Here is a 20,943-nt window from a genome sequence, read left to right as displayed (position 1 = left end):
GGGTGTGGACTTCCCCCAGAGGCACTCTCCAAAATCCCCTCTGCCAATGCCTTCTCAGCGTCAACCTTGCTTGTTGCTTGGGTTTGAGGTGATTCGCCTAGTTGCTGTTCCAGGATGCACCAAATGCAGTTCTATTCCAATCAAGTAAGTGTAATAGCCTAGGGCTCTGAAAAGAAGGCTTTGCTCCTTGGTGTAGGGATTGGTCCAAAAGCTGCTAAAAGCCTGCTCCTCTGCCACTTCTCTCTCCATCAAACATGCAGCTCTGTAAACAGGAGTAGGGGGCGTGTGCTCACACAGGTGAACTTGACCACTCCTAATTAGCAGTCTGAATCTTGTACCTGTGGCAACCAAGGCTCCAGTAAGTGTTAAGCACCTGTTCTCCTCATCTCAGTTCTCAGTCTAAGGGTACAGTGGTCAGTGTTGCTGCAGTCTCTGCTTCATGGTGCAGTGTGAGTAGGGGAACCGTGTGATCCATCACCCAGACCAGAACACTTCTGAAGGTGAAAGGGGGAACTATTAACAATTATACTAGCACAGGAGGCACAAAACAGAGTGGTCCTGGGCAAATTAGGAATCATATCATACTTACGAGTGCTGTGGTTCTTAGAAAATGCTACAGGGGCACAATCCCCTGTCCTGAGTCCTCAGAGATGAAAATGACATGAGTCTGCTACAGTCAACGGGTGGAAGACAAGGAGCCCCTATTCCTCTCACCTACCATTACACAGGCCTTTTCTGCTCATCTAGTATCTGGGATGAAAGTTGTCCACACTCTAACCCTTCAGTACTGTTCCTCAGAAGGAAGAGGAGCTGAGTGCCCTGGTGTGATTCCATCTTTGCCCACCTTATTTACTCAAAGGAAGAAAATAATTTCCTTTCAAATTAAATTATGAAATCAACTGACTATTCAAATTAATTAATTCTGAAAATATAGCTTGATTTGTGACAAATAAAAAGAAAAATCTAGCTTCATAGTACTCCAGAAATAAGGGGGAAAATCCAGTAACAGTAACAGCTGAATAAAATTGAAGAATAAATTTTAAAAGTGTGCAAGACATATGAAAATATGCTAAAATATATAAATGACTTAAATGGTAAAATTTGGCATGATTATGTATTCGGTGGTTAACTATTATAAAGATAACAGTTCTTTCCAAATTAATTTGTAGGTTTAATAAAATGCCGATCAAAATTGCAACAGAATTAGAAGATTGCCAATGTGGTTCTAAAGTTTATTTGTAAATATATTCTTTCTTTCAACTTTGTTTCTGCTATATTCACAAAGGGGGGATGTCCAATCCTTACAAATATTAAAACACATTATAAAACTACAATACCTAAAATACTGTTAAAATAATATTTTTTAAAAGTAAATGTTGATATACATCTAAGAGTCAAATATATGGAGATGGTTTCATTAATCAAATTGGGAAGGATTCTTTCAATAGTAGTTGTAAAATTCATTCTTGGAAAAAAAATTCTAGATCCTCAGATAATACCATATAACCAAATGACCCAAATATATGTAAAAATTAGATGTAAAATTGAAACCACAAAATAAAATATGTGCACATACTAATTTGATTTCTCACTGAAGAAGGATTTTCTACCTGTTAAAACAATGGAAGAAATCACAAAGGGAAGAAATAGATTTGTTTTATAAACCTCTTAAACTTCCACAAGTGAAACCTCATAAACAAAATTAAAAGGCAAGATCTGGGTTGTATTTGTAACTTAACGAACGAAAGAAGACAATAGTTGTGTTAGTTATCTACTATCATAACAACACTGCATAACAACCAACCAAAGCCTGAGAGGAATACACAATAATCATTTATTGCTCATAGTCTGGGGTCAACTGGGGGTCAGTTAGGTGGCTCTACTGATCTTGACTGGGTTCACTCTAATGTGTGGAGTCAGCTGATGTCAGCTGACTTGCAATGGCCTCTGCATCTTTCTACATGTCCCATCCTCCAGCAAGCCAGCCCTGGCATGTACTCACGATGATGGCAGGGGTACAGGAAGGAAAGCAGACATATGCAAAGCCATTGGGGGCCTCAGCTCAAAAGTGGCACCCAATCACTTCTACCTCATGCTATTGGCCAAAGCAAGTCCCATGGGGTGGGAAATAGACTCTGCTTTTATGGGAGGAAGTCCAAAGTCACAGGACAAAGGGCATAATGGATATAGGGAAAAGTGAAAATTTGGGACCATTAATGCAATCAATCTCCCACAATATCATTAATCAATCAAGAAAATAATCTCATCCCAATTGATGAGAGGGAAAAAGGCTCAGGCAATCACAAAAAGAAGATATACAAAGAGAAAATAAAAATACAAAATCTCAATTAGAATAAATGAAATGTAATTTTTTTTAAATAATTTTATTTATTTATTTTTCCCCCCAAAGCCCCAGTAGAGAGTTGTATGTCATAGCTGCACATCCTTCTAGTTGCTATACATGGGACGCGGCCTCAGCATGGCCGGAGAAGCGGTGTGTCAGTGCGCGCCCAGGGTCCGAACCCCAGCCGCCAGCAGCGGAAATCGCGCACTTAACTGCTAAGCCACGGGGCTGGCCCTGAAATGTAATTTTTAAGAAATTATACGTAAAAATAAGGTGTTTGAAAATCTATTCTAATTTGGTAAGTCCTAAAAATATAATTTTTAAAACAAAGCACATATTATTTCTTAACCTGTTTTCTAATTTGATGCTATCCAAGGAATGGAGAATTGGACACACACATGGAGATGGTACAAACACAACTTTTCTAGTTGTGGGGCAACATGGGGCAATATGTATCAAAAGTGTTTTCTCCATTACTTCAAACTTAGAGGATATAAATACACCTCAAGAGATTTGTAAAATATAGAACACACAAAAACAGATCATTATCAAGCGATCATAGCAACACCAGTGTATACTATAGGCATTTATTAAAGTTTGAGAGAGAGAAAGAAGGAATGGAGATAGGAAGGCAGACTACTTAGGTAAGAATCGGAACAAATGGTGCCTCAGATACAGGCTTTCCCTAAGTAAAGAAGAGCACTTCTCTTCTTTGTAGAAGACACTTTGGTTTCTTACCCAGCATCCAGCTCTCCTTTTTACCATTTCTAACAGAACTCCAGTATTGTCCAGGCATCTACCCCGTTTCCTGAAATCCGGGTAAATATAACCCAATCTGCACACAGCATTTTCCTGACAGTGATTACTGGCCCTGATATGGGCACATGACCTAGGATGAGCCAATCATACCAAAAGAAAGAATGTATATCCCGTGCTTGGGGGAGAAACCTGGCTCACTCTGTCTCCTGCCGGTTGTGGATAAGGAAGCATATACCCTCACCACCACTGGTGATCATTTTGCAACCACAAGGGAAACAGCCCTAGAAGGTAACAGAGGAATGGAAAGAACCAGGGTCCTTGATGCCATCATTGAACATCTGATCACCATATCTGGAGCCTGCTTTGCCTCTGGGCTCCCAGCTATGTGAGATATGTCTCCTTATTGTTTACATCTGCAGGTGTCCAGGCTTTCTGTTACTTGTGACCAGAGGCATCCTAACCAATACACCTCTGCCCCCACCACACACATGCACACCTTCTCCCAGAAGTATCTCCTTCCAAAACATGTGCAGCCTTCAGAACTGAAATTTCATTACAGATTTCAGAACATGATACAGAAAAACATCAATCAGTACCACTGGCCACTTCTGCCTACTGAGGGAAGCACAAAAATGTCAGACATGCCTTGCCCGGCTCCCCTACAGCCAGGTGCTGGAACAGCATTCCACACACCCCTGAGAGTGTGAGATAAATGGAGTGGCAGTGGCAGTGGCCTGTCCTCTGTAGGTCTATTTGTGGCTATAGACACAAGTCAGAATCTCAGACTAAGTCTGTTATAGGACACCAAAAGAGCCTAGCTTTATACAATATCTCCAAACATATTCCTGATTTAAGACAAGTCTGTTTTGTGCTTGATATTTCTTATCTATGGGAATACTACCTTCCTCTCTAGTGAAGATGGTTACAGTCCCAATATTTTCTTATCTGAGAACCAAAATGCTAAAAATGTACTATAGTAAATGTCTTTTATAAAGATGTGAGTCGCAATCTTGTTCTCCGAATCACGTTTTTTAAGCTCTATTACAGTGATTATGACTTTTTGTTTGAAATGTTCTTGAGATTTTTTAAAAGCCATACCCATATGATTAGATAGAAAAGAATATTTTCAACACACTTTTACTGGAACACAGGGTCCAATAAAACAAATGTTCTGTGGATATGAGAAAGTTCAAATTATTGGTGCTTTTTTCAAAATTTTCATTAAGATTATATTGAGTTTTAGCATTGAGTTGGAAGCTATTCCTATAGTACAAATGCAAAACCTTATCAATTTTGACTGCAAGAGAACGCAAATTCTGTCCTTCCAAGTACCTTAATGAATAATTAATATCATGTTCAATGATCTGGCTGCAAGCACCAATCAGCTGGCCAGAATAAATTAGATTTGTATTGAAGAAATAGTTTGTTACCCATGCTCATCACAAAGATTACTGTTTCTTTTAGGGAAAGCCTATAATAGCATGAAATGAAGCCCTATCGGAATACCTTGGTACTATCTGCATGAATAATCATTCCTTTTTTAAACTACTCTATCAAAGCACTAGCTGATCTTAAAAATTGAAGGCCTGTTTATAAAAGAGAATCCCTCAATAACAACAGAAATTAAATTGATTTTTATTGAATAAGTACACATCTCCTTTTCTTTCTCTTTTAAACCCATATTTCCAACGTTTTGGATCCAAGGGAAGCCCTTCCTAGCAAAGTGGTAGTCAAAAACCCTGCCTGGTACACTTCCATCAGACTGTAACTTCTACTGATAGAAAGAAAACTGTGGGAATGCTAAAATACATGACGGCGCCTGTGAGTTCAGAAGAGTGAATGGTCACCAAGTTTCACTGCAGAAGTAAGCCTGAAAACAGTAAAATATCAAAATCTGAAGAAGGTACAAAGACTATTTCATTGAATCATCCATCTGGTCTTTGAATCTTTACTACAAAAAAATACCATCAAGTAGACACTTTTGTCAGAAGCATACTTGGGAGATGCAAAAGACCTCGGGGCCCATCTTCTTCTTTTGGGAACGGGGTGGTACTTGGTGATAGTAATAATGAAACCATTGAATAAGCAAAGCAATTCCATAGTGGGAGAGAGGGAGGTTGAGTTTATACACATAGAGATAGAGATATGTCCACAGAGGTAAGGATAACTCATATTTGAGCTAAATACATGATTTTAAAGTCTAGTTAATGGAAAATTGTAGGTGCAAAATGCCCTTGAAGCAAATATATCCACTATATACTATAGTGTTAATGTAACAATTCACACAATTAACTAAATAGATAACAATTATGTTAAACTAATAATTTTTAATTCAAACAAACTTTGTTATAAATATTATCAAGTTTGAAAAGAAAGGCAGCAATTAATCATGAAGCAATGTGTCTGAGACTTTCCTGCGAGTTCCTAATCTCTATCTGTAAGTACGCACAATGGTTTTGCCATGCTGTCAATTGCTGAATGCCATTTGTTAAATTACTACTCCTCAGTAAGCTGATAAGTGCACATATTTTAGTTTATGAATACTGAAATTTAATAAGCCTTAATTCAGACACCTTCTGTTGCTAACAAAATAAAATCCAATGAATTGTGTCCTCTGGGTGGATGCCTTGTAAAGAAAGGACTTGAATTTGGATCTGTTTTTGACCCATCAGGAAGACATTTGTGGACCAGCAGTGAGCCACAGAATATAGTTTGATCGCTGCTATAAAGGCAATCTATTCCTTAGTGATCTTAAATTTAAAATCAGAACTAAAATTTAAATTTAAAATCAGATCTTAAATTAAAAATCAGAACTCCTCAAAGGTGAAAAAACATGCTGTCTTCCATTTACTTCTTTCTAGCCACAAGTCTTAGCTGTGGCAACCTCGGGCTGAACAAAACTACTCTAAACCTCTTCCACATGGCAGATTTTAATTAAAGATGGCTGGTTTTGTCTCTGAGTTTTCTCTCCTCCAGGCTAAACATTCCCAAGTCTTTGGGCAGAGCTTAGAATCCCATCATCTCTTGGTCACTCTCTGCTGAATGCAAATCTTGCACTGAGTTTGAACAGCTGGGAAAGAGAAAACATTTGGCAGAAAGAAATGGCAGAACCAAAGATTCAGAACGAGGAAAAGCACCTGGTAAGTCAGGGCAGAGTAGAGTGGGGGGTGAGAAAGACAGTGAGCAGGCCAGCCAGCCAGGAGGGAGAAGGTCAGTGGGAGCAGCAGAGAGGTGGTGCTGGCAGGCTAGGCTGGAGCCAGACAGTGACTGCCTGGCTGAGGAGTTGGGACTTGACTGTGTTTGGGAAGAAGCCAAGAAGGCTTTTGAGCACAGGAATAAAATGTTCAAAGCAGTATTTAAGAACATTAAATCTGACAGCAGCACAAGGCTAGCCAAGAGGCAAGACATTCAACTGGAAGACAACAAGCATTACTGATTACAGATTTGGGTTCCAGAGCCCAACTGTCTGATACGTAATTCCTGCTCTGACACATACAGTGCAAACGTAAGCAAATTACTCAACCACCTCCAGCCCATTTCCACATCTGTAAAGTGGGCATAGAAATGTTACCTTCTTCTGGATTGGTTGTGAGGATTAAATGAGTTAATATGTGCAAAGCACTTGATATGCAACACATAGTAAGCACTTAAATAAATATTAGCTTCTATTACTATCATCTTCATTATCATTATTGTTATCAATATTAGGCAACATGGGGTATAACATAAGATCCTGAACTGGAGTTGTGGTAAAGGGAACAGAAAGGAAGGGACATATTTGAGATTTGTTGCAGATGAGATTTCCTACCCTCCTCTGTAGCGTTCCTTTGTCTCTTGCCTCTCGTTGCTGGTCAAAGACATGAATTTGGATCCAAGTACATGTGAGAGTATAAAGCTATGAAAAAACTTGTTTGGTAGACAGAGAATGAATTCATTTTCTATCAATAAGTCTAAATAGTCTCATTAATTTTAGACACTTTAGGGAAAGGGTCGTATCTATCTATGCAGACTCTATCCCTAAACTCTTAGCTCCCATAGAAACTTCAGGATTATCCCAAGTCTCCTATTTACCTCTGGTGGCTGTTCTAAGACTCTAAAGTCTTTCCTGAGCCAGAGGAAAAAATACTGAATTTATAAACCCAAATATTTGTATATGTCCTAGTGCTCTTTTGTTTAAAATATAAAAGAGATCCAGATTCTAAACTCACTGGGTTCTGGGTTCTAGAATTTCACCATCATTCTCCACTAATTAGATAATTTAATTTTCAACTTAACCTGTGGGAATTAGATGTAAATTAGTTAAACTAATTTATTTACATACTACCTATATTTCCTGATAAAACAAAAAAAGGCATGTACATGTGCCTTGAAGGTCTGAAAGCAAAGGCAGAAAACAGTGCAAATAAGGGTTAAATTAAAGACCTCCTGCCACAGACCTCCAAATTGACAAGAAGAGGGCTCCTCTTACATGCCAGGTCCCTCCAGGACAAGGGCTAGTGGGAGATTTAAATCAATGGGTAGACATCACTGTCAAGCTGCTATTTAGTATTTTTTAATAAACTCCATTAGCGAAGTCCCCATGTTTTGTAAAAGAGCAAATGTCAGTACCAACTTAGAAAGGAGAAAAGAAGAATGACCCTGAAAATGATAGATAAGTCAGCTTAATGTCACATACCCTGGGTGATACTAGAACAGATCATCAAATGATCGATTTATAATCACTCAGAAAATTAAACGCTAACAGTGCAATCAAATAGCTTTGGGAACTACAACTCACACCACATTAATTTAACAGAAGGGCAGGTTATCTAAACAAGGACAGCAGGATGGGAGAGCCAGAGATAAGTCCCAGCTGAGCTCAGTGCAGCTTCAAAGTCTGAACCTCAGGAGATTTGCAGAGGCAACCTAGGAGAACTTGGTCTAGATCCTGGAACTCTCAGGGGGTTGCTTGTCCTTAACTCAAGGTGACTTACTCAGGCCTTCCAGAAAAAGGCCTAGAGCCTATTTCCATCCTTTATTGATATAGTTGAACACAAGAATAAAAGTAACAGAGTAGCTACTATGTGCAGGAATTATACACACATTATCTATAATCTTCCCCCTTCCCCCAATTCTTCAACAACACTGCAAAGTAGTTAGTTTCTTCACCTGTCAAATGGGAAAACACAAATCTTAGAGGGATGAAATGAGTTGTCCAAAGCCCTATAGCTAGTAAGTGGTAGAGCAAAGGCTCACACCCAAGTCTGCATCTCCAGAATCTAGGACAATGCGAATTATCAAAAACACAATTTAGAGTCTGGCACACTCTACTTTGGCAGCCTGGGTTCACGGGTTCAGATTCTGGGCATGAACCTACACCACTCATCAAGCCATGCTGTGGTGGTGACCCACATACAATAGAGGAAGATAGGCACAGATGTAAGCTCAGGGCTAATCTTCCTCAAGCAAAAAAAGAGGAAGATTGGCAACAGATGTTAGCTAAGAGTGAATCTTCCTCACCAAAAAAAAAAAAAAAAAAAGAAAGACACAATTTTAACAAGTAATCATCAGCTCCTTCCCTGGAAAGGTGAATCAAAATAATTCACTTATTCTTCTCATACTTTAAGCTACAGAAATTCGGTTAATATGATAGTCAAGGACAATCTTAAAGAAAGGAGATATTTAAAGAAGAAATGTGCAGTCTATACAACAAGAAAGATATTGTTATCAGGCACTCAGCCCTAATTTTTGGATGATGATGGGAGGAAGAAAGGATAGGATACAGGAAAGCTTATATACTAATTTGTGGGTAGAGGCATGTCAATTGAAGTATCACTTCCTGGTCCTCCACTGACTGTCCAGTTGGTTAACTTATCTTTCACAATAGCAGGATGCACCCAGACATGCTTATACACACAGAAGTTTGAAATCTGAGATAACCATCCCTATTTGTCATACACTATAGATAGCCTGGTATAGTAGCACCAGTTAATTTAAAGAAAAACAAGTATAAAATATAAAACAGAATAGGCCCCTGGAATACTAACATTAGAAGGTGCTTTATAGATCCAGTCCTACCCTTCCATTTTACAGGTGGAGATTCTAAGACTCAAAGAGGTTAAGTCACTACTTGCCCAAGATCACACAGGAAGTTGGTTTTGGACAGGACAAGAAACTAGTAGACCTGATCTGATAGCTCCACAACCCCTAAGGGACAAGACAGTGCCCACGGTAAATGAATGAATAAACGAGTGACTGAATGAATAAATGGTTCAAAATTTCTCTCTCTCTCCCACATACACACATGTATATACACACATCCCACCAATAAAAATAGTTACTAGTAATGAACAATTACTAAAAATGAATATTTACCAGTAAGACTAGCAGATATTGACCAACTACAGCAAGACGTTTTGAACACCTGTTAGCATACAGTGCTTTGAAAGAACAATAAGATAACAGATTCCAGGGATTCCTGGGTGTAACAAAAGTAGTGTGATGACCAAGGGCCCAGATATAATTTTTTCTTTCTAGAGCAAAACGATCTTAGAAGATTGTGTTTTTTGTTCCCCAAACTTGAAACAAGAGGTGGCTGAGCTGGAGAGAATTCAGAATAGAGGAACAAAGATGATTAACCTTTTCACGCAGGATGTCTTTTCCTTCCTATTAAATGAATCAAGGCCAGTAAAGGGATGGCTTGAGTACCTGACGGAATTTGGTGCCAAAAGTGAAGTGAATGAGAGAGACAAGATTTGAGATGTCAAAAAGAGATTTAGGTTGTTCACTCAAAAAAGTGTCGACCATCCAGATAATAATGCTCTGGAAAGGCCTGTGGAGGAGTCCTGGAATCGTCTTCAACCTGGAAGTGCTTGTACCTGCTTAAAAGAGACATAAGAAGGCTGTCCGGCTGAGGAGAGGAGCAGAGGGGTGCCGGGCTGCTCAGTGTCCTGGGCGTCTGAGGATGCAGGCGCCAGAAAAGAGCAAGACTGAAGAGTCAGAGGAGCTCCCTGGCAGGAGGACACTGACTAATGGGGAAACTCGCTCCTTGGGAGGCCTACAGGCAGTCGACACTGATGATGGCTAGTAAAAGCTTTGAGGAACTGGGCCAGATGGCTTGGGTCCTGAGAAAGGAGAGATGGGAAAGGAAGAGCAGAGGGAAAATGTTTAACCCGCAGACTGAGAATTGTGGAGCTGGACTGAGGTGCAAGATGCTCTCTAGCCCCTTTTAGCCTCCATTCCTCCTCCACAATACACAGGCCATGGGGCTTAGGGTAATGGCCAAGGCACACACAGAGCAGGCACCCCCTGGGTCCCGCTACAAATGTATGAGAAAGAGGGCAACTAACATTTCAGTGTCCGTGTGACAGACCCTAAGCTTAGTGCTCCGGTACTTGTTCTCTCACTCAATTCTCCCTGCAATCCAGGCAATCTAGTCTATTTCTTTACCTTTTTATATGTGAAGCTCAAAGAGTTTGTCCCTTGACCAAAGTTAAAAAGCTAAGAAATGATAGAGCTGAAATTTGAACCCATATCTGTCTGACTCCAAACTTGTTATTTACTGTGATAATGTCAGGTATATTTTTAAGGCCCTGAATCATTAGGCTAATGTTTACTTTCAAAATATATGTCTCTGTGTAGTTTTTTGTTGTTTTTTTTTTCCATCTGAGGCCCAAGAAGAAACAGGTAGCAAAGAGAAGACTATCTTGGAAGGTGAGATACAAGGCTTTTTGATACAGATGGAACTTCTTGAAAGTGCTCAAATTTTTAGAGTTAGCTCTCTTGGGTGTTCTTTTTAATATGCATGTCACAGTTGATAAGGTGTCAGCAGGAAGGAATCACATAATACTCACGGCAGACATCTGAAGAACATAATTGCCCCAGCTGACATGCGTGACTGCTCTTTCATTACCATGTCAAGAGGACAGTTCTGCTTATAAATTGTTTGCAGTGAAATAAAATAGGAAGCACTTGCTTAAAGTTTATTACAGCTTTTTAGAGTAACATAATTATGATTATAAAGTGTTCTTCCTTGGTGTGAACATTTTATTTGTTCTTCAGAGGATTTCTTTGAGATCAGAAAAGAAAATGTTATTTCAGGAGAAGATGTTAAGCATAAAAGTTCCATTCATGGAAACTTTACTTGAATGTTCAATCCTATTCTCCAGAGGACATAAGTACACAGGACATGCTGTGCGCTTGCACACAGATTAAGAACATCCTAGCATGTTGCCTTGCTGCAATTCCCCCAGGATATCAAGGCCCCAAACTAATCTTCTGGACCAGCATCAATCTGCAGTAGAATTTAAAGTGAAAAAGGAATGGAATTTATTAAAGTCGGGACCAAGACTGTTCTAACTCCCCAGCAAAACAAGCCAAGCCAGGAAGTGGCTTTCACATCTGTTAAAATGAAACACCCCTAGAACGGGTAACCCCCAAAATCAGTCATTGGCTCCTTACTGTGAATCAATTTCAGACTGTATTTGGTATTCATACAATGTTAGGGACTAGAAGAGGCTTAGAGACCGCCTTATCCAGTGCTTCATTTTATAGATGAAGTAACTAAGATAGTCAAGATTACATGCTTTTCCTGGGATGCTAGAAGATGATAAAACCAGGAAGCAGACCCATGACTCCTAACTCTAGCTCCTATCATCTCTCATCTAAAGAGCATGAATCACTGGATGCCTGAGAGAAGAAAAAGGGGAAAACAGGAATCACGCAAAATATGTCTTTGGTGCCCCTCATCTTTCTGTTTTGTACCCTGTGATGAGTGAAATGAGAAGATGGAAAATCATGTGGGAGATTTCTATGGAGCAAGCATCCCAGATGGGCATCGCACCACCTGTGTTCTATGGGTCAGAACTCAGCCACATGGTCTCACGCAACTGCCAGAGAAAAGTCACTTAGCTATGTGCCCAGGAGGTAAATGAAATTGGTTTAGGTAAATACATAGCTGTCTCCTAGAAATTTTCTAGTTCCTTGGCTTCCATGACATTTTTATTTTCTTGTTTTCTCTTGTTCTTAGATTTAGAAAACATTGATTAAAGAGGAAGCCAAATGCTTTCAAGAAGAACCATGTAACCCACCACAAGTTTATACATGAATACTTCCCCAGGTCTTCCCCCAAAAGATCTGAAACCATTTCCCAGGGTAACTGTACATTAGGAAAAGGAAAGCCCAGGATATCCAAATTTTTTGAGGATTGTGAGATACAGGATCTGAGCTGCCACTAATAATAAGAAACCCAAAATGCAATAATAATTCTCTGGTTAAAGTGGATGCCTGTGGAGGCCAGGTGATATATAGAGTATTATACCAAGACCAATTTAGAGAGGGTCCAATAGGAGTGAAGACCTGTCCTATGGTTATTCCTCAGGTCCCAAGTGTATAAGTGGATAGATATACTTAGCTCCTAGGAGAATGCTCACAATGTTGTCTAACTTACAGAATAAGAACCATTATGGTAGGAAAGGCCAAGTGGAAGTCTCTGAAACTGCTCCAGCCTTGGCTGAAATAGTAAGTCACAAACACTTTTGTATTCCAAGAGGAACTTCTGAGATTAGCACTACCCTCCAAGGCTTAAAGAAAACAAAGGTGGTACTCTCCATCACATCCTCCTTCAGTATTTTGGCGCCTGAGAAAACCAGATGAAATGTGGCAGGCGACAGTAGACTACCATAAGTTTAAACAGGTAGGAGCCTCGAGTGCAGATGCTATTTCCAGATGTGGCATCTCTAATGGAGCAAAACAAAATGGCCTCTGGCACTTGCTCTGCAGCTATTGATCTATTGAATGTATTCTTCTCTATCTCCAATAGAGAGGATAAAAAAATCAAAGAGAGACAAGGATAGAATTATACTTTAACTGTCCTGCCCAAGGACCAAGCTAACTCTCCTATTCTCTGTCAAAATATAATCCCCAGGGACCCTGATCATCTTGACATGACACAGAACATATTAGCGTTCCTCTACTTTGATGATATCATACTAATTGCACTAACATGGCAAATACTCTGGATGCCCTAGAAAAATACATTATGCTTGAAGGTGCAAGGAAAACCCTACGAAGACACAGGAGCCTGCCACATCAGTGAGGTTTTAAGGAATGCAGTGGTCTGGGCCATGTCATTACACCCTCTCTAAGGTAAAAGACATGTTGCTTCAACACATCTCCTATATTAAGTGTTTGATTATCTCATTGGAGTTTGGAAGTAGTATATGTTAAACTTAAAAATATTGGTAGTATACATCACACCCGACCCATGTCTCAGGTGACTTAGGAGACTGACAATGTTGAGTGGGTCACAGGCTGTGATGCAAGTTTCCTTACGACTCAGGTTGTATGACCCTGAAGATCCAATGTTGCTAAAGGATATCATGGATGTGTAAAATCCTTGGCAAGCCCAAATAGGAGAGGTACAGTTCAGATCCCTAGCAGCCTGGAGCATGGTCAAGCCTTCTGCAGCAGAGAATTACTCATCATTTGAAAAGTAGCTTCTGGTGTGCAACCAGGCCCTAGTAGAGATAGAACAGGTCCACAAGGCCTGATTAAATTATGCGAACATAGCCTAGACTCCATGTCCTCGACTTCTATTGCACTGATGCCTCTCCTTCAACCCATGACAAACTCCTTCTCTATGACAAACTAAGGGAGAAGAAAAAAAATCAGGCTTGGTTCACAGATGGATTGGGGTAATATGTTGGTGCTAACAAAAAGTGGCCTACTTCCATAATACAGCCCCCTTCAAGAGTGAGAGAGGCCCTAAAGGAAAGAGGAAAAAGCAAATCATCCTAGCAGGGAGATCTGTAATCAGTACACTTGATGGTCCAATGTGTATGGAGAGAGAAGTGGGTAGAAGGAAGGATAGCCACATACTTCTGGATAGAAGCAAATGACTTGGCCAGTTAAAGGCCTGGAAGTATCAAGAGTGGAAGGCTGTGGACAAGGAAGTCTGGGGAAGAGGTATATGAGTGGATACTTCGTTTCTCTTGTTAATGCTCATCAGTGAGCATTTATCACAAAGGGGACCCTCAACCAAGGAGGAGAATAATTTACCCTGTGGATATTAGCCAGCCTCTCTCTTTGGCCATCCCAGTTTTTGCACAATGGGCCCATGAATAGAGAGGTCATGATGACAAGAGTGGAGACTATGTAAGTGCTCAATAGTATGGGCTGCCTCTCACCAAGGCTGACCTACCATCTGCCAGTATTGCAGACCCAAATCTCTAGGTTTTGATATGGAACCATTCCTCCAGGAGAATAACCAACCACTTGGTGGAAGACTGATTACATCAGACCGCATATACCCTGGAAGAAGCAACAGATCATCCTTACTGGAATGGACACATTCTCCAGATATGATTTGACCTTCCTTATCCTCAGTGTTCCCTCCAGCTCCATCATCTAAAGGCTTATAGAATGTCTAATCTATTGACTTTGCCTCAAACTGAGGGACCCACTCTACAGCAAAGGAGGTGTAACAATAGGCAGATGACAGTGATCTTACTATGCACCTTATCCCCTAGAAGCAGCCAATCTAACAGAATGGTAGAACGTCCTTTAAAAGGTTCACTGAGGTGGATGCAACAATACTCTATCAAAATTCCTCTTCAGGAAGGAAGGACATATTCTCCCAGGTGCTGGGATGCTGACAACAGAGAGCCCTTAGCTGTCAGCCCTTTTTTGGAACTGTCCCCACTAAAGAGATCCACTCACCCAAAGACATGATTCCTTCCCAGGGCAGCCATGACTAATTGACATAGACGTATAAAGACTCAGCCTCCTTATGCCAAATCAGAAGAATTTTGAAGTCTTTCCATCTCCCTGACAGGGCCTTTGCTGGAGCTGCATCACAACCCAACTTCTCTCTCTGCCCAATCCTGGTTCCTTTACATTCCTTCCCTTCCACAAATGGTGATCCCAAAGCACTGCCTAATAAACTTCCTAAACACTAATCTCCATCTCAAAAGTCAGCTTCCCAGGGAACCCAACATGCAACACTCAGGCAAGACACTAGCTTGGGGATAACACCTTGTGAAGTTGTATACGATTTCATGTTTTCTAGCTATTAGGGATACAAGAGAATATACAGGGATATACATGAGGATATACACATATATTTATGTCCCTAACAGCTAGAATACATGAGTTTGAGAAACAAGGGGTGGAAGTGAGAGCGGCCCCTCTAATTATCCCTCCCCAGGAACCCATTGGGGAATTTTGCTTCGTATCCTCATAATCTTAGCCACTACTAGATTGGAAATCCTAGTTCAGGGAAGAGGGTAGGAAGCACTTCTATGAAGGTGCACAGTAAGGAGTCTACTGATCTTGAAGCTGTGACTACCACCTAATCAATCTGATCTTCATGTAAGTAGACCAGCAGACACAGGAGTTGCTGAAATGGCAAGGGAATTACATGAAAAACCAAGGTTTCCCCTACCCAATGGGAACAGAGAAGAGTATGTCTGGAATCCAGGGGATGCCCTGGAGTGCTTTTTTATGTTTTCATACCCAATTATATCAGTATAAAAGGGCAATTGTAGCAACCACAGCCAAATGAGGGTAAAAAAACTAAGGGCTTAGACCTCTAGGGGATGAATGTCTGTGTCATCTCACAGGCCAACCAACCTAGACCAATTGAAGGTCTGATTGAGGCTGAGGGAAATTGGTGGTAGAAAAGGTAGATTTACATATCAACTAAGACTTCAGGAAAGTGGCTATAATGGAAATTGTACCTGTTTCACTAACTCTCTTGCCTTAGGTCACTCAGGGATTGCAGCTAGCTACCACCATGAAAGGGACTTGGTGACTGATTAGACTTGTAATTCCTCTCTCAGGAAAGAATGGATGGCAAAGTATTCTCACAAAAAAAGAAAAAGGAAGAAAAGTAAAATTGTTCCCTTTATCCTTTTAGTAATATGGGAACTGGATATGATGGAGGGCATGATCTGCATGATACAAGTGGGGAACACTATCAGACACTACCGACGCACCACCCTAGTTCCTCGTACCTCCCCCCGTCTTTTACTGCTCTGCATGCTTTCTTATCCAATTTAAGCAATTGCAGCTTGACAGTGCCTCCTCTTCTACCTGTGCCTTGCCTCTTTCCTTTCTTCTCACCCAAGTGCTGCCCTGTTGATGCTGCTGCAGGACCCTAATTGATGCCCATAGGCACAACTGCACAATCAGGAAATGCAGGGAAGTTAACACCCTTGACATCAGAAGGCAAGGGTCAGTAGATAAATTCTTCCCCATCTCCCCTTTCCCACCCAGGGACAATTCTGAAACACAATTTACATAACTCCTCGGAGATGTGGTCCCACCGTTTGAGCAATTAATTACTGGTGGTCAGCTGGATAGCATCTTCATTGGGCTCTCCCTCCTTGCCTGCATTATTCACCTTAGTCCCTCACTCTTGCTACTTGAGATTGCATTTAAAAATAATAAAATAGCATAGAAGCCTTCTGCCTAAGTTTCTGTTGTCTTGGGAACTAAGAAAGGCTAAGAAAGTTATTATTGTTGACTTCATTACATTGTTGTTGTTATTATGACCGCCTCATAAATTTGTTGAAAATATTACAATTATTAACACGTTTAAAGTGGTTAGAGAGCACATCAAACTAAAAAGCTTCTGCACAGCAAAGGAAACCATCAACAAAATGAAAAGGCAACCTACAGAATGGGAGAAAATATTTGCAAATCATATATCTGATAAGGGGTTAATATCCAAAATATATAAAGAACTCATACAACTCAATAGCCAAAAAACAATCCAATTAAAAAATGGGCGGAGGATCTGAATAGACATTTTTCCAAAGAAGACATCAGGTGGCCAACAGGTACATGAAAAGATGCTCAATATCCCTAATCATCAGGGAAACGCAAATCATAACCACAGTTAGATATCACCTCACACCTGTTAGAATGGACATTATCAAAAAGACAAGAAATACCAAGTGTTGGCAAGGATGTGGAGAAAAGGGAACTCTTGTAGACTGTCAGTAGGAATGTAAACTAGTGCAGCCACTTTGGAAAACAGTATGGAGGTTCCTCAAAAAATTAAAAAGGTAGTTCTATCTACCATATGATCCAGCTATTCCACTTCTGGGTATTTATCCAAAGAAAACAAAAACACTAACTTGAAAAGATATATGCACCCCTGTGTTCACTGCAGCATTATCTATAATAACAAGATATGGAAACAACCTAAGTGTCCATCGACAGATGAATGGATAAAGAACATGTGGTATATACACACATATACACACACATATATACACACACAATGGAATAGTATTCATCCATAAAAAAGAATGAAATCTTGCCATTTGTGACAACATGGATGGACCTTGAGGGCATTATGCCAAGTGAAATAAGTCAGACAGAGAAAGACAAAAATCATATAATCTCACTTACATGAGGAAACAAATCAAAAAAAAATCAAGCCCATAGATACAGGGAACAGACTGGTGGTTGCCAGAGACCGAGGGCGTGAAATGGATGAAGGGAGTCAAAAGGTACAAACTTCCAGTTATAAAATAAATAAGTCCTGGGGGATGTAATGTACATACAGCATGACGACTATAGTTAATAATACTGTATGCGTATTTGAAAGTTGCTAAGAGAGTAAATCTTAAAAGTTCTCATCACAAGAAAAGAAATTCTGTAACTATGTATGGTGATGGATGTTGACATCATGGGATCATTTTGTAATATATACAAATATTGAATCATTATGTTGTGCACCTGAAACTAATATAATGTTGTATGTCAATTACACCTCAATAAAAAAATAATAAAGTGCTTAGAAGCAATGCCTAAACATTAGCTATCATCATCAACATTACCATTATCATTATTGTTACCTCCCCAGCCACATATCCTATGCTGACCTCTGCCCCCCTCACACTTTACATTCTATAAAAATTGAACTTGTCCATAAATGAGAAAATATGTTCCAAGGTGCTTCTTCTTGCACTGAGTGGGAGGAGGGGGTAGAGAGAGAGTGCTAGAAGTGGCAAGAGAAGGTAGCTGGGGACCATGCTCAGGTGGTCCCCCAAATCTTCAGACTATTCTAAACCTTGCTAATATCCCTCCCTTTGGAACTCATGCATCACTAATTGTCTAACTAAGCAAAGTTACTTTTGATTTTATGGTGCTCTACAATATTTAATTTATTTATACACACACACATACAAATAGGTTTTGTCTTCCTATCTAGATTGAAAGACTTACTTGAATACCTCTCCTAGGATCCTAAATTCAGGCTGAGCAGTTTTGGTATTTGATAAAAGCTTATTGCTTGACTGCTGGGCAGACTAAACTAGATTTCTTCTCATTGTTCCCTCATGGCACCTTTTCTTGGCAGTCTCAGTTATTCATCTCACATGTCTAAATTCATAGCAAAGCAAGAGCTACTTGTCTCTAGTATTGCTTTTCCACAATTCCATGGCTGCTGCTTCTCTAATCAAATAAGACTTTTCTTAGGCAGAGAAATCTACCATTTTGTGGAAAAAGCACAAAAGAGTTCCAAGAGCTCCTAAGTCTCATGGAATACTCTGCTCCACCTGCAGCCACCCTAGCCACTCTGGCTAGCCTGGGCACCTTACCTTCACCATAGATCCCTGTCTTGCACACCTTGGGAGGAATTTGTATGGTTGTATGAGATCAGGGGAGAGAATCGGTCAGAGTTGACAAAGATAGCAAATATCCCCCCATGCCTATCCAATCCGAGACTTTCTATGGTCCACACTTAGCACTTGGGCTGAGTGCTGGGTTTTACAGTAAATGACGTGGGGTAGGAGGAAAGTTCCTTCCACATTACCTCCACGTTTTCCTGTAATCACTTTTCCTTGTCTATTTCATCAGTGTTTGTGTCACAAACTGCCTGCCTCTGAGACTGGCTCTTGCTCTTGCTATTTTAATTTTCTCTCACCATTTTCAAAATTAAAGGGGCTCCATTTATATTTAGACCTGCCTTCCTCCCCCTCTCACCAGATTGCTTGGAATATAATCTGTCAAGAAGGAACAAAACCTGCTTCCTCCACCCTCAGTATCACCAAGCTTTTCATCTTTGTCAACCAGAGGGAACAGCAGTTGTTAATGGGGCTTCCTTTGCATATATCAAACTCTAGGCAAGATGAGACCCGCAGGGCTCAGCACGTGCTGCAGAGCTCCTTGCCAACTTTGTAACCTTTGTGGCTCACTTACACTTAGATGAAGAATTCCCCACCTAAGGAGGGTCTTATCCTTGAGGATCTATAAAAAAGAATCACTTTCAGGGATTTCTTTGAACTTCAGCTATTTTAATCCTTCTGGAAAAAAATTTAAAGACCTTCAGCTCTAGTGCTCTAAAAAAAATGGTAATTTTCAGAAATACTGTTTTGATACTTTGATAAGGGATACAATTAGAGCTGTAATGTTAAGAGTTAAAGGCACAGTGTACAAAAACATTCCATACCTAACTGAAGACAGTTCTGATTTTTAGCTCACACATAACAAGCCTACCTTTTTGTACATGAGGACAATCAATCCATTGTCAGTTGTGAATGAATGGCAGTAAAGATTCAATGGAACTTTAAATGTACCAGAATTTTTGGAGCCCACAAATTTTTTCAGAAAAAAGAAGAAAATCACAAAGAAACATGTCTTCGTCTAGACTCTTTACACAAATCAAACACCTCTTTATCTATCTACAGCTTTCACTTTTCCTCCAATCTCCTATAGCACTGTTTATCTGGTTGCAAGAAATAGAAATTCACTCAAATTATTTCAAGTAATACTGGGCTCATTGAAAGCACGCAGAAGCACAGGAGTCCCAGGACAAGCAAAATCCAGACCTCAGTGCAGGTGATTACGGGTCCAAGGTAACTCTAGGGAGAATTTCATGGATCTTCATTAGGGCACATAAAATGATCTGCCATCAACAGCACTTAGCAACTTTCTGTGTGTCCATGTCTCTCCACCAACTACCTTCCTCACTCTCTACTCTGCATCTATCTCTTCCCAATGTTAAAGCCTATGCTGACTTAGAATTTGTTCCCTTGTTGCTCCCATCTCCCAAAGGGAGAAGGAAGGAAAGAACATAAGACTCAGCCCTCAACACTCAATGTTCAGTCTCTCGCTATTTCCTGGCGCAAACTCCCCAAAGAGTCTGAACCAGCTCCCTTGGTTTGTTGTTGTTTTATTGTTTGCACCAGGCCATATGACAGATAGCTCACTAGCCTATAGACTGGCTGCCTTAGGGTCATGTGACCACCTCTGATCCAATCAACCATCTCGCCATACAAAGACCATCATAGAGCCCTGAGCAGACAATTGAACCTAGGAAGAAATCTGGGTGTGGCAGCCACAGTGGCTGACTTGGGCACCTCAAACCCTTACATTCCTTTAGACAGAACTTAGCACTTAATCATGTATAATGTTACGTTATTCACTAATTTTTTCATGTATTCATATCCCTTATTCTGAGTTAATATATAGGCTACTTGAAGGCAGAGGTCATTTTTTAGAGTTTTGTCTTCTCCATAGCACCTGGCACAGGGATGGACTAGCACAGTAAGCACTCAATAAATATTAATTTATTGATTGTCTCAAGAACCTAATTAAAACAACAAACAAAAATGGGTTATTCTTGGGACAATGTACACTCGACCAAATCTCCATATGGCTTCTATATTCTCTAATTCCATATTATAATTTTACTACTTACTGTTGCTATTTATACACCAACTTGTTCTACCAAGATTTGAGGATGTCTGTGAAAATTCATTCCCCAAATAACAAAACAAAGGCACTAGAAGATTCTGAAAAGAAGAACTCATAGGTTAATTGTTTACTACCTGAGAAAAGAAGACTCA

Source organism: Ceratotherium simum, chromosome 3 (genome assembly GCF_057802395.1).
Source record: "Ceratotherium simum simum isolate JZ-2026a chromosome 3, ASM5780239v1, whole genome shotgun sequence".
Taxonomy (NCBI): Eukaryota; Metazoa; Chordata; class Mammalia; order Perissodactyla; family Rhinocerotidae; genus Ceratotherium; species Ceratotherium simum.
Note: the sequence above shows the minus strand (reverse complement) of the source record.